The sequence below is a fragment of the Leopardus geoffroyi genome, chromosome C3 (genome assembly GCF_018350155.1).
Source record: "Leopardus geoffroyi isolate Oge1 chromosome C3, O.geoffroyi_Oge1_pat1.0, whole genome shotgun sequence".
Taxonomy (NCBI): domain Eukaryota; kingdom Metazoa; phylum Chordata; class Mammalia; order Carnivora; family Felidae; genus Leopardus; species Leopardus geoffroyi.
In genome coordinates this window covers 12,963,092-12,973,274 of record NC_059338.1, presented here as the reverse complement: position 1 = coordinate 12,973,274, position 10,183 = coordinate 12,963,092, and the positions used below count along the sequence as shown (strand labels likewise).

The 10,183-nt window shown below is 41.9% G+C and overlaps 1 long non-coding RNA gene across 1 annotated transcript; it reads right to left on the bottom strand.

Moving 5' to 3' along the window:
- Nucleotides 1-393: 393 nt before the first annotated feature.
- LOC123585493 lies at nucleotides 394-9,389 on the bottom strand. Its single transcript, XR_006706237.1, has 3 exons — nucleotides 8,785-9,389; nucleotides 7,398-7,675; nucleotides 394-910 (listed from the first exon to the last, which is right to left on the bottom strand). It is a non-coding gene; the product is annotated as an uncharacterized LOC123585493 (long non-coding RNA).
- Between the last annotated feature and the right edge of the window lie 794 nt (nucleotides 9,390-10,183).

The window sequence follows — 10,183 nt, the reverse complement described above, 5'->3', positions numbered from 1 at the left end:
CAGGGAGTCTGGTGCCTAAGTCAGGGCTCTTGCCCCACCATTCTTTATTTCTTCTCTAACTTGTGAACTTCCTTTTTGTCTCCTTTGATATTGACCACAATCTTTGCCACATAAAAAGCACTTAATAAACCATTTGTGGATTGGGACAGAAGATATGACACCTGACATTTTGTCTACTTGCCTCTGAGCCTAGGATTGGGTTTTTAACCTCTGCACTATTGATGTTTGGGGCAAAACAATTCTTTGTTTTTTTTTTAATATTTTTAATCTTTATTTATTTTTGAGAGAGAGAGAGACAGAGTGTGAGCAGGGGAGAAGAGAGGGAGACACAGAATCCAAAGCAGGCTCCAGGCCCTGAGCTGTCGGCACAGAGCCCGACGCGGGGCTCGAACTCACGAACCGGGAGATCATGACCTGAGTCAAAGTCAGACGCTCAACCAACTGAGCCACCCAGGCGCCCCCAAAACAATTCTTTGTTATGGAAACTGTTCTGAGTGTCATAGGGTGTTGAACAACATCCCTAGCCTCTACCCACTAGACACCAGTAGTGCCTCTCCTCACGCCTATCCCAGTTATGATTATCGAATGTGTCTCCAGACATTGCCAAATATCTGTGGAAGTGGTGGGGATTGGAAGTCTTCAGGTTAAGTCGAGAGCATGAGAAGGAGGTACAGTCCTGAAAGGGGGTATAGCTGGTAGGGCCTTTCCAGGAATCCCATGTCAAGAGTATTCTCACTTGACTGCCTTTTCTCAATACAGCCTTGGGAAGGCAATGAAGAGCTCGTGTGTCTTTACCTCCCCTCATGGCAGCTGGGAGATACTGCTTGTTGAGATGACATCCTTGAATCTGGGCAATATTCCAACTGTAGTCAGGAGAGGATGGTGAAGGGGGGCGATGGGGGGTGGATCCCTGAAAGGGACAGGATTGCATAGTGTTACTGATGCTCCTATATGACTACATGCCGGTACATATAGCATATTTCTGAAAAGAAAAGAAAGGAAGGAGGCTTTCTGTGAAGTTAGGGGTCTGATGCCCAGATGAACTGAGAAGTACGCTCTGGGGAGTCAGGACCTGACTTGGAGATGATGTTGCTTTGACATATAGCTGTAAGGGATGCTAGATGGAGAAAATCCAGAACTTGCTTATCTTTCAGCATGGGAGACATTTGTGTGTTTTCTGAGTCATCTGACACACAGAGTGTAGGACTTTCCTGATGGATAAGGAAACCTGATGTACTCATTTGTTATAACAATGAGGTCATTGGAAGACCCATAAAACTGAAGTTTGCTATCCAAGTTCGGATCTAGTTTGTTATTCAGATAGCAGTTCCAAGGTTATTTAACAAGTCAGTTTTGACAAGTTGAATTTCTTTATAGGATGTTGGTTGAATTGCAGCATAGCCATCCTGTCTTGAATGGTATTTTCAAACGTGTGGAGAAAACCAAAGTTGAGAGGATTTTTCGCAGTGAGATTTATACTTTCTTCAAATGGAGACTTTTCAAATCAGATTTTCATCAGAGATGTAGGAAATAACTCCAAAATCTCCCTAGCCATGTCTAAAAATCACACCAGACCCCCCCCAAAAAAAATGAGAAAGAAGAAATTGCAGATAACCTTGCACCTTAAAGAGAGCTCAAGATATTTGAAAATCTGGTTACAAATACACCCAAATATCTTAACTTCGTTCCCTGAGGTTAAGTGGCAGAAGAGAATGAATGCTATGGAGACAGATGATTCCTAAGGGAAATCACCAACAATTTTTCAAAAGTTGATGAATGAATGTCCTTTTCATCACTCCCTACTGCAACATGGAGTACGTAGGATTTAGGGAAGTTCAGGCTGTCGTCCAAATCCCTTCTGGACCTTCACTGAGCCTCATAACTTTTCTGAGCCTCATTTCCACATGTAAACATGTAGATAATACCTATTACATAAGGCTTTTTGATGCCTAAAAAAGATATTTTTGAAATTTAGCAAAATACTTGAACTGGCCACTCCATAAATAAAAGCTATTATCATAATATTTTTACCCCTAATATCTTTATGACAGCATGTTTAGACAAGTGGACATCTTCTTTTCCAAGATTTGAAGCTGCATTTTATTCTTCCTGTGAAACTACGATTTTTCCTATTTTCCTGAGATGTATACAGAAAGAAGATGAAGGGAAAATGACTAATTTTTTACAGTTATTGGAATCATGTTAAGAAGTTACTAATTACTACATTATACATTCTGAACAATGGATATGTTTAATCTCAGAAGAGCACACAAGTTGGTTTCCATAGCATCAAATCACAAATAGTGACGAACACAATCTACTCTCATATCCATCAATTTCTTGCCAACTTAACAAAATCTCAATTCACCATTTTGAGGACCCTCTGCAAAGGGATTCCAACATTTTAAAAAGTCAAATACTTACAAGGTAAATGAGATTTTATTACTTAATTTTATAGGAACTACCTAGGGTGGTTGAAGTGATATTCCACTAAGATCCCCTGATCAGGATGGACCTGACCGTTTGACTCATAGGACAAAAAACATACCTAGCATCTTTTCTTTTTGTCATGCAGCCAGATAACTAGTGGATAGACACATGCATTTAACACCATCCTTCTTTCCCCCACCTTGGTCCCCAATGTCAGTACAAGAAGAAGAAGAAGAAGAAGAAGAAGAAGAAGAAGAAGAAGGAGGAGGAGAAATGGAAGAAGAAGAAGAGGAGGAGGATAAGGAGCAGAGGAAATTATTAGTTCATAAACATAAGGAGAACCAGTGGAAAAAGACAGTAATGGATAAAAGATTTTGATACATTTTTGAAAACTGGAAAAGGGTAGATGTAAACGGAAAAACAGAACGGAAAATCTAAGCACCTGTCATCCAGAGAAATAAGAAGTGAGCTAATTCACTCTGCAAAACCCCAGAAAGGCTCAGAATTTGAATGATTTAGGTTCAGCAGAGGATGGAATTTAGGGGAAGATATGGATCCCAGTCTCTGCCTGCACCCCATACAAACATGTAGCTACTATTAAACTACTCTCCCAACAACAACAACAACAACAACCACACACACACACACACACACACACACACACACACACACATACCAGATGGATGAAAGGATGAATGGATGGATGGATGGGTGGATGGATGGATGGGACCAGAGGATTATACTCTGGAGAAACCAAACAAGGGAGGTTCTTAATGGGGGGAATCAAGAAAAACAATGCTGGGAATGGCTTTCCCTCAGCTACTCTTTCTCTATCCGCTTCTAGGGTTTATAGTTTTCTCAGTTGTCAAACCCATGCTGCTCCCTCTACACCTACCCTCTTGCTCCATTTCTGGCAGAAGTTGATTTTTTTCCTGGATAACCACAGAAAAAAAGTTTCTAGGTAAGCATTCTGTGCTCCTCAATGGAAAGGGTAGGTCATCCATCCACCAAGGACCTACAGTGGTCCCTGTCAATTACCACCCCCCTTATGCATTCAGTACCAGCATTGTTTGAGCAGCTCATTCTTACATATAAATGAACAGACAAGAACCAGAGACATAAAGACCAAAACAAACAAAATAAGCAAATAAAACTCAGATAGACAAAGAGGACCTAGATGGATCAGAGTCAATACAGAAATCAAAAGTAAACTTAAAAAAAATTATAATATATTAAAGATGTGAAAATAAAATTCAATCCATAATATAGATACAGGTCACTTTTCAAAAAGGATCAGAGAACAAGAAATAATTCTTATTTATTAAATACAAAAACTGAAACTAAAAATTAAATAGAAGTTTGTAAGGGTTAAGGAACTCTCAAAAGTAGAACAAAATTAAAAGAAAAAAGGGCAAAGGGAGGAAAAAGATAAGAAAAAATAAGGAATCTGTCTCCAGAGTTTAACAGCTAATAATTAAGAGCTCTACAAAGAGAAAGGGAAAAAAATGAAGGGAAGATATTATCAAAGAAGCAATTTTTTAAATTTCCAGAACTGAAACTTGTGTGTCTCCCTGTGCACAGGGATGTAGTTAGTGCAATGAGTGAAAAAAGACAAAACCTCAGGTAGGTCATGAAAAAATTGAGGACACTTGAAATTGGAAAGAGATTCTAGAAGCTTCCAAAAGAGAGGAGGGAAACAGTCAAATATGCAAGAATGGTCTTTGGTTTCTTAATAGCAACTGAATCTTAGAAGACTGGAACAAAGCCTGAAAAGTTCTGAGTGATAATGTGTTTCAACCTAGAATTCTATTTCCTTCCAAACTATCAATTATAAGGATAAAACATTTCCTTTTTAAAATAATTTTGTCATGCAGGAAATGGTAAAAACACAAAACAAACACCCCACCTTCCTTTTTATTCTTTCTCAGGAAGCTATCAGTGAAAAGGTTTCAGCAAAACCACAGGGTAAACCAAGAAAGAAGATGCCACAATTACTCCTTAGCAGAGGAGAGAGCAGGAGAGGAGCAGCAGGGTGACTGCAGACAGGTCTGGCAAATGACCCACCTGCAAGGGAAGGAAGGAAGTGGGGCTCCAAGAAAGAGGGGAGCAGCGGGGAGATGGGACTAATCTGTTTCAGCGAATGGATTATCGACAGTCTTGTGGCAGAGATATTGGGATGACTGGAAAATAATTAATATGAGGGGTACCTGGGTGGCTCAGTCTGTTGGGCGGCTGACTTCAGCTCAAGTCATGATCTCACAGTTTGTGAGTTCGAGCCCCACGTCCGGCTCTGTGCTGACAGCTTGGAGCCTGGAGCCTGCTTTGGATTCTGTCTCCTTCTCTCTCTGCCCCTCCCCCACTCACAATCTGTCTCTCTCTCAAAAATAAACATTAAAAAAATTAATATGTGGTAGCACAAGGTGAGTAATTTGCCCAATGTTACCTGTCTGGCAAATGACAGAGCTGGGATTATAACTGAGCAGTCTAGTTCCAGAGCCTGGTTCCAGGACCTGGTACAACACCACAAGGAAATGACCATAGTACGTGCTCGTTTGCATGTCATTTGTGTGGGTAACTCTACTGTTGATACGATCATAAATTCTGGCCTAACTTGGTTGGGAGATAGTGTTAAGGAAAGCTAAGAGAGAGAAATCTAAATCCTTGTAATCCATACCTAAAATTATCGATGGAAAAACAGCAGGGCATGCATTATTTTAGAACATGGAATTAAAGGCAAAGAAGAAACAGAGAAATTGAAGATTTGTCTCTAGGAGTAGGACTCAGGTGTAGAAAAGGATGGAAAGTGAAAACATCCATTTTTCATTGTTAGCTGTTTTGTGCTATTCGAATTTTAAATTCTACACTGATTACTCCGGTTAAAATAAAATTAATGATACAATAGTTCAAAATCAAAACAAAACTTTTTAAGAAGAGGTTTTATAGTGATTGACAATTGCCTTTTATAAGCCTTTGGGCAGAAGAGAGGCCAAAATATTTGTTGGGAATGGTAGTGTAGTTCAATCTTCAAATTACCTTGTACATCCCAGTATATATTTTTAAAGCGTTTTTTTAACATTTATTTATTATTGAGAGATAGAGTGTGAGCAGGGGAGGGGCAGAGAGAGAGGGAGACACAGAATCCGAAGTAGGCTCTAGGCTCCCGCTGTCAGCACAGAGCCCGACGCGGGGCTTGAACTCACAAACTGCGAGATCATGACCTGATAGGACGCTCAACCGACTGAGACACCCAGGCACCCCATCCCAGTATATTTTTAAGTAAAAGTTTATATTGCTTCATCTGTGATCTGTGGGTAATGATTTACTCATTGAGTACCAGGAGTCAAGATCAAGATCAATTTCATCTCATTATCTCAATCATAATATCAGAAAACATCTTGTCAGAAGATAATATCTCATTCATAATATCAGAAGAGTGACAATGCAGTGGGGAACATACATGCTCTGTGTCTGGGCACTAGTCAGATAATGGAGACTCAGAATAAAATTGCTCTCATGGCTGAATGAGCAGGAGGCCTAGTTATCAGAACCACTAGAGAGCAGATAACCCCAACGAACATGCTGCCATTTTCATCGGGTTCACAAAAATGAATAAGAACAATTATACATGTACTAAATACCTTTTCAGCACTGTTCTTATTTTTTTTTATATATATTTTAACTGATTTAATACCACCACATCCCCGTACATCAGGGGCTACTCTTATCTCCATTTTACAGATGGGGAAAATTGTTATCAAGGAGACATCAAAGACCTTGCGTTGGCCCACAGTTAGTACATAAGTGAGTAGATGTTGGAACCCAGGCAGCTTGGTCTGGATTGGAAACCAGACAGCTTGGTTGCTCAATTTATTCAGCAAGAAAAAGGAATGGAGTACTAATACCAGTTGTAACATGGATGAGCCTTGAATACATGCTAAGCAAGAGAAATCAGACAAAAAAAAAGAGGCTGTACATTGTATAATTCCATTTATATGAAATGTCTAGAATACACAAGTCCATACGGACAGAAAGTAGTTTGGTAGTTCCTAGGTGATGGGGAGAGAGTAAAATGGGCAGTGACTACCTATTGGGTTGAGGTTTTCTTTGGGGTGAAAAATTATTTTGGAGCTAGATAGATCTGGTACTTGCACAACACTGTGAGTGCGTGTACTAAATATCACTGAATTATAAACTTTAAAATGATCCAAAAAATAAAAAAGTAAAAAGTAAAAAATAAAATGGTCAATTTCATGGTATGTGAATATCATCTCTTTAGATAGATAGATAGATAGATTGATAGATGATAGAGGATAGAAAGATAGATAGATAGATAGATAATAGATAGAGAAGAGAGATAGACAGATAGGCAGATACAGATATACACACACACATACAAACCAATCAGCAGAATGCATTTGGAAGATTACGGTTCCCCCAAATAGCCAGATAGCTGAAGCCACATGTCCACCGGGGGTTTGCCCACTGGGGTGTCTGTACAACTCCCAGAGGTGCTGTCTCCTGCCCCAGGGAGCAGGGAAGGGGGCCTGGTGTATGAGACCTGTGTCTAGTGGCCTCACCTGAAGTGACAAACTGGGGAATCCTAAGCCCTGGAAATCATTTGAGGAGCTAGAAGCAGGAGCTATATACCAACAGGCAAGGACATATTCTAATATCTTCACAAGCTAATGCCAGCTGAATCTCAACTCTGATCAGAGCCAAACTCTGGGTAAACTTTCAAAACAAGCGACATACTCTCTTTGTTCATATGACACGTAAACAATCAGTTCCATATCCGTGGCTTATGCTAGGGTCCCTCACGGTGGCTAAGAGAAAACATCAAAGGTGTTTTTGCTTAAAACGCCTTCTCTCTGGACTTTGCAGCTTCCTTCTGCACAATGCTCTGAACCTGAGGATTTTCTCTCTTCCCCGAGTGTAAACAAGGCCCCCAGATATCATACTACACAGACCAGGGACACTGGCACCTCAGCTCATTGGTCAGAATCCACCAAGAAGTGAAGCTCCATCATGAATGCAGAAAAGCATCCACTCCTTTGCCTGGTCAGGCGACATGCAGCTCCAGGAAAACACCTCCTGTCTTTTGCTCCATAAAGCCTTGCCTGTCCTATGTGTGGTAGTTCTGGCTCTCCATCCACATTTTCACGGCCCTCCTCCCCCTGCTTTGGGATACTTCTCTGTGGTGGGTTCCTTCCGCCTTTCCCACATTCACCTGCTTTGCTGAATGAACCTGCAAAAGAATGGAAGTTAGGAGTTGGTAAGGAGGGACACAAAATGAGAGAAAAACACACTGTATCCACTTGTTCATTTTGCTCTCTGGTGTATAAGGCTCAGATGTCTGACTTCGGAACTTCTGGAGACGGGCTATTGGCCTCAGTTTTGTACCCGAGAACACCAGTAATCCTCTCTTCTCCTGGACGCAGGGATAAAGATGAGGAGGAATAATAAGCACCCGCTTCTCACGCCTTCCAGTCTCCCCTGTCTATAAATAATGTAACTGGTTGAGCAGAGAGCTAACTGGTCTACAGAATCGTTTTTCAGAATTATTTACGTTGCTACCCCATGCTAAGCAGATGCCAGTGCAGATGGCTGCCAGATAAAAATTTTAAAATCACATTCACTTTGGTTTGTGAGAATTTTAGTAAAATTAAGCTTTGAAATCAACGTACGCTTTTAAAATACTGCATTCGTTATAAAATGCCATTACGCACACCCTCATTTAAATCATTTTGCTTGCGTTGGTGAGAAAATGTTAATGCCTTAAAGAGTCTGGCTGATAAACGTAGGCCGTTTTCCTTGGAGGGAGAGAGGGCGCGAGACCATTGGCACACACTACTCTTTGTTTTCTTTGGCTGTTTGAACCCTCTTAGGGAGGTACAGGGCCCGGGGGTGTGAAAGTGAGATCCATTTCGGAGCGCACAAAGCTAGAGACAAGAAGGCGGTGACCAAGAAAAATCGATAAGTATCAGAGTCCATGCTTAATGCTGAAACCCGATCATAACTGAATCTGTGCGCCGCCCAGTCACCGTGATTTGAGAAGCAAGAAAGGCCACGAGAGGTGTGGCGAGATTCAATAAGGCGATATGCGTGAAATTAATCTGTAAGTTGTAAAGCGCAGGGTGTAGTGCTGAGAATTGCCAAGTGCCATGTATTTGTATTCTTATCACAGAAGGCAGGCTCTGTGGGGAGAGTTTTTATTAGGTAAGTTGGGAAGAGAAAATAAAAGAAATAGAATGCACAGTCCTTGTGCTTAAGGATTTTGCAGATTAATGGAGAAAACGGGGCAAAGAAGCCAGCTCCAGAAAATAATGCATCAGGTGCAGAAAAAAAAGTCTATACCTATAAGCCAATAGGCCGCAGAATGTAGGAGTGGTCAGAGAGAAGGCTTGTGTTGAGTGAAGAGTCTTTAGTTCGAGAAAGAAGCACTCAGTCCTCATTCACACTCTGTTTTAGCTGTTTTTCTTTCTCTCAAGTTCTTGGTGTTGTCAAGAGCTTTCAAGGGCATTGTTTTCCTTAATTCCCACAATAACTCATGTCCCATTCGTTTTACAAATGAAGAATCTGTGGTTCAGAAGAGTTAGATAAACTTTCCCAAGATGACACGATTAAGTGACCAAACTTGGGTTTAAAGCCACGTGAATCTCTCTGATACTGAAATCACTTGGCCACCCGGCTTCACTTTGGAGGAATATGTGTATTCATCAACTCTTCTTTAATGGAATGGGAAATAGCATCTTGGGGCCAACGCTGCTGATCCCAAATCCTCCATGCCCACGGACTCTGAGGTTCAGGGGGAGCTGCTGGTGAGCTTGGCTCTGCTCGCTAATGCCAGATGCTTGAGAGACATCTACCAAGGAGAAGTCACAGGTCACTTTGTTTTCTTGATAGAACTTGTCAAAATACTCAGGTGTGGTGTCTTGATTCTCATGCCTGAAGAAGAAGAAGAAGAAGAAGAAGAAGAAGAAGAAGAAGAAGAAGAAAGAGAAGGAGAAGGAGGAGGAGGAGGAAGAGAAGGAGAAGGAGGAGGGAGAGGAGAGGAGGAGGAGGAAGAGAAGAAGGGGAAGAAGAAGGAGGAGGAAGAGGAAGAGGAGAGGAGGAGGAGGAGGAGGAAGAGAAGAAGGGGAAGAAGAAGGAGGAGGAAGAGGAAGAGGAGAGGAGGAGGGGGAGAAGAAGAAGAAGAAGAAGAAGAAGAAGAAGAAGAAGAAGAAGAAGAAGAAGAAGGAGGAGAAGAAGAAGAAGGGGGAGGAGGAGGAGGAGGAGGAAGAGGAGAGGAGGAGGAGGAGGAGGAGAAGGAGAAGAAGAAGAAGAAGAAGAAGAAGAAGAAGAAGAGAAGAAGGAGAAGAAGAGGAAGAAGGGGAAGAAGGGGAAGAAGGGGAAGAAGAAGGAGGAGGGGGAGGAGGAAGAGGAGGAGGAGGAGGAGGAGAAGGAGAAGAAGAAGAAGAAGAAGAAGAAGAAGAAGAAGAAGAAGAGGAGGAAGGAGGAGGAGGAGAAGGGGAAGAAGAAGGAGGAGGAGGAGGAAGAGGAGAGGAGGAGGAGGAGGAAGAGAAGAAGGGGAAGAAGAAGGAGGAGGAAGAGGAAGAGGAGAGGAGGAGGAGGAGGAGGAGAAGAAGAAGGAGGAGGAGGAGGAGGAGGAGGAGGGGAAGGAGGGGAAGGGGGGAAGAAGGAGAAGGAGAAGAAAGAGGAGGAGGAAGAGGAAGAGGAGAGGAAGTGGGGAGAGGGAGAGGAGGAGGAGGAGGAA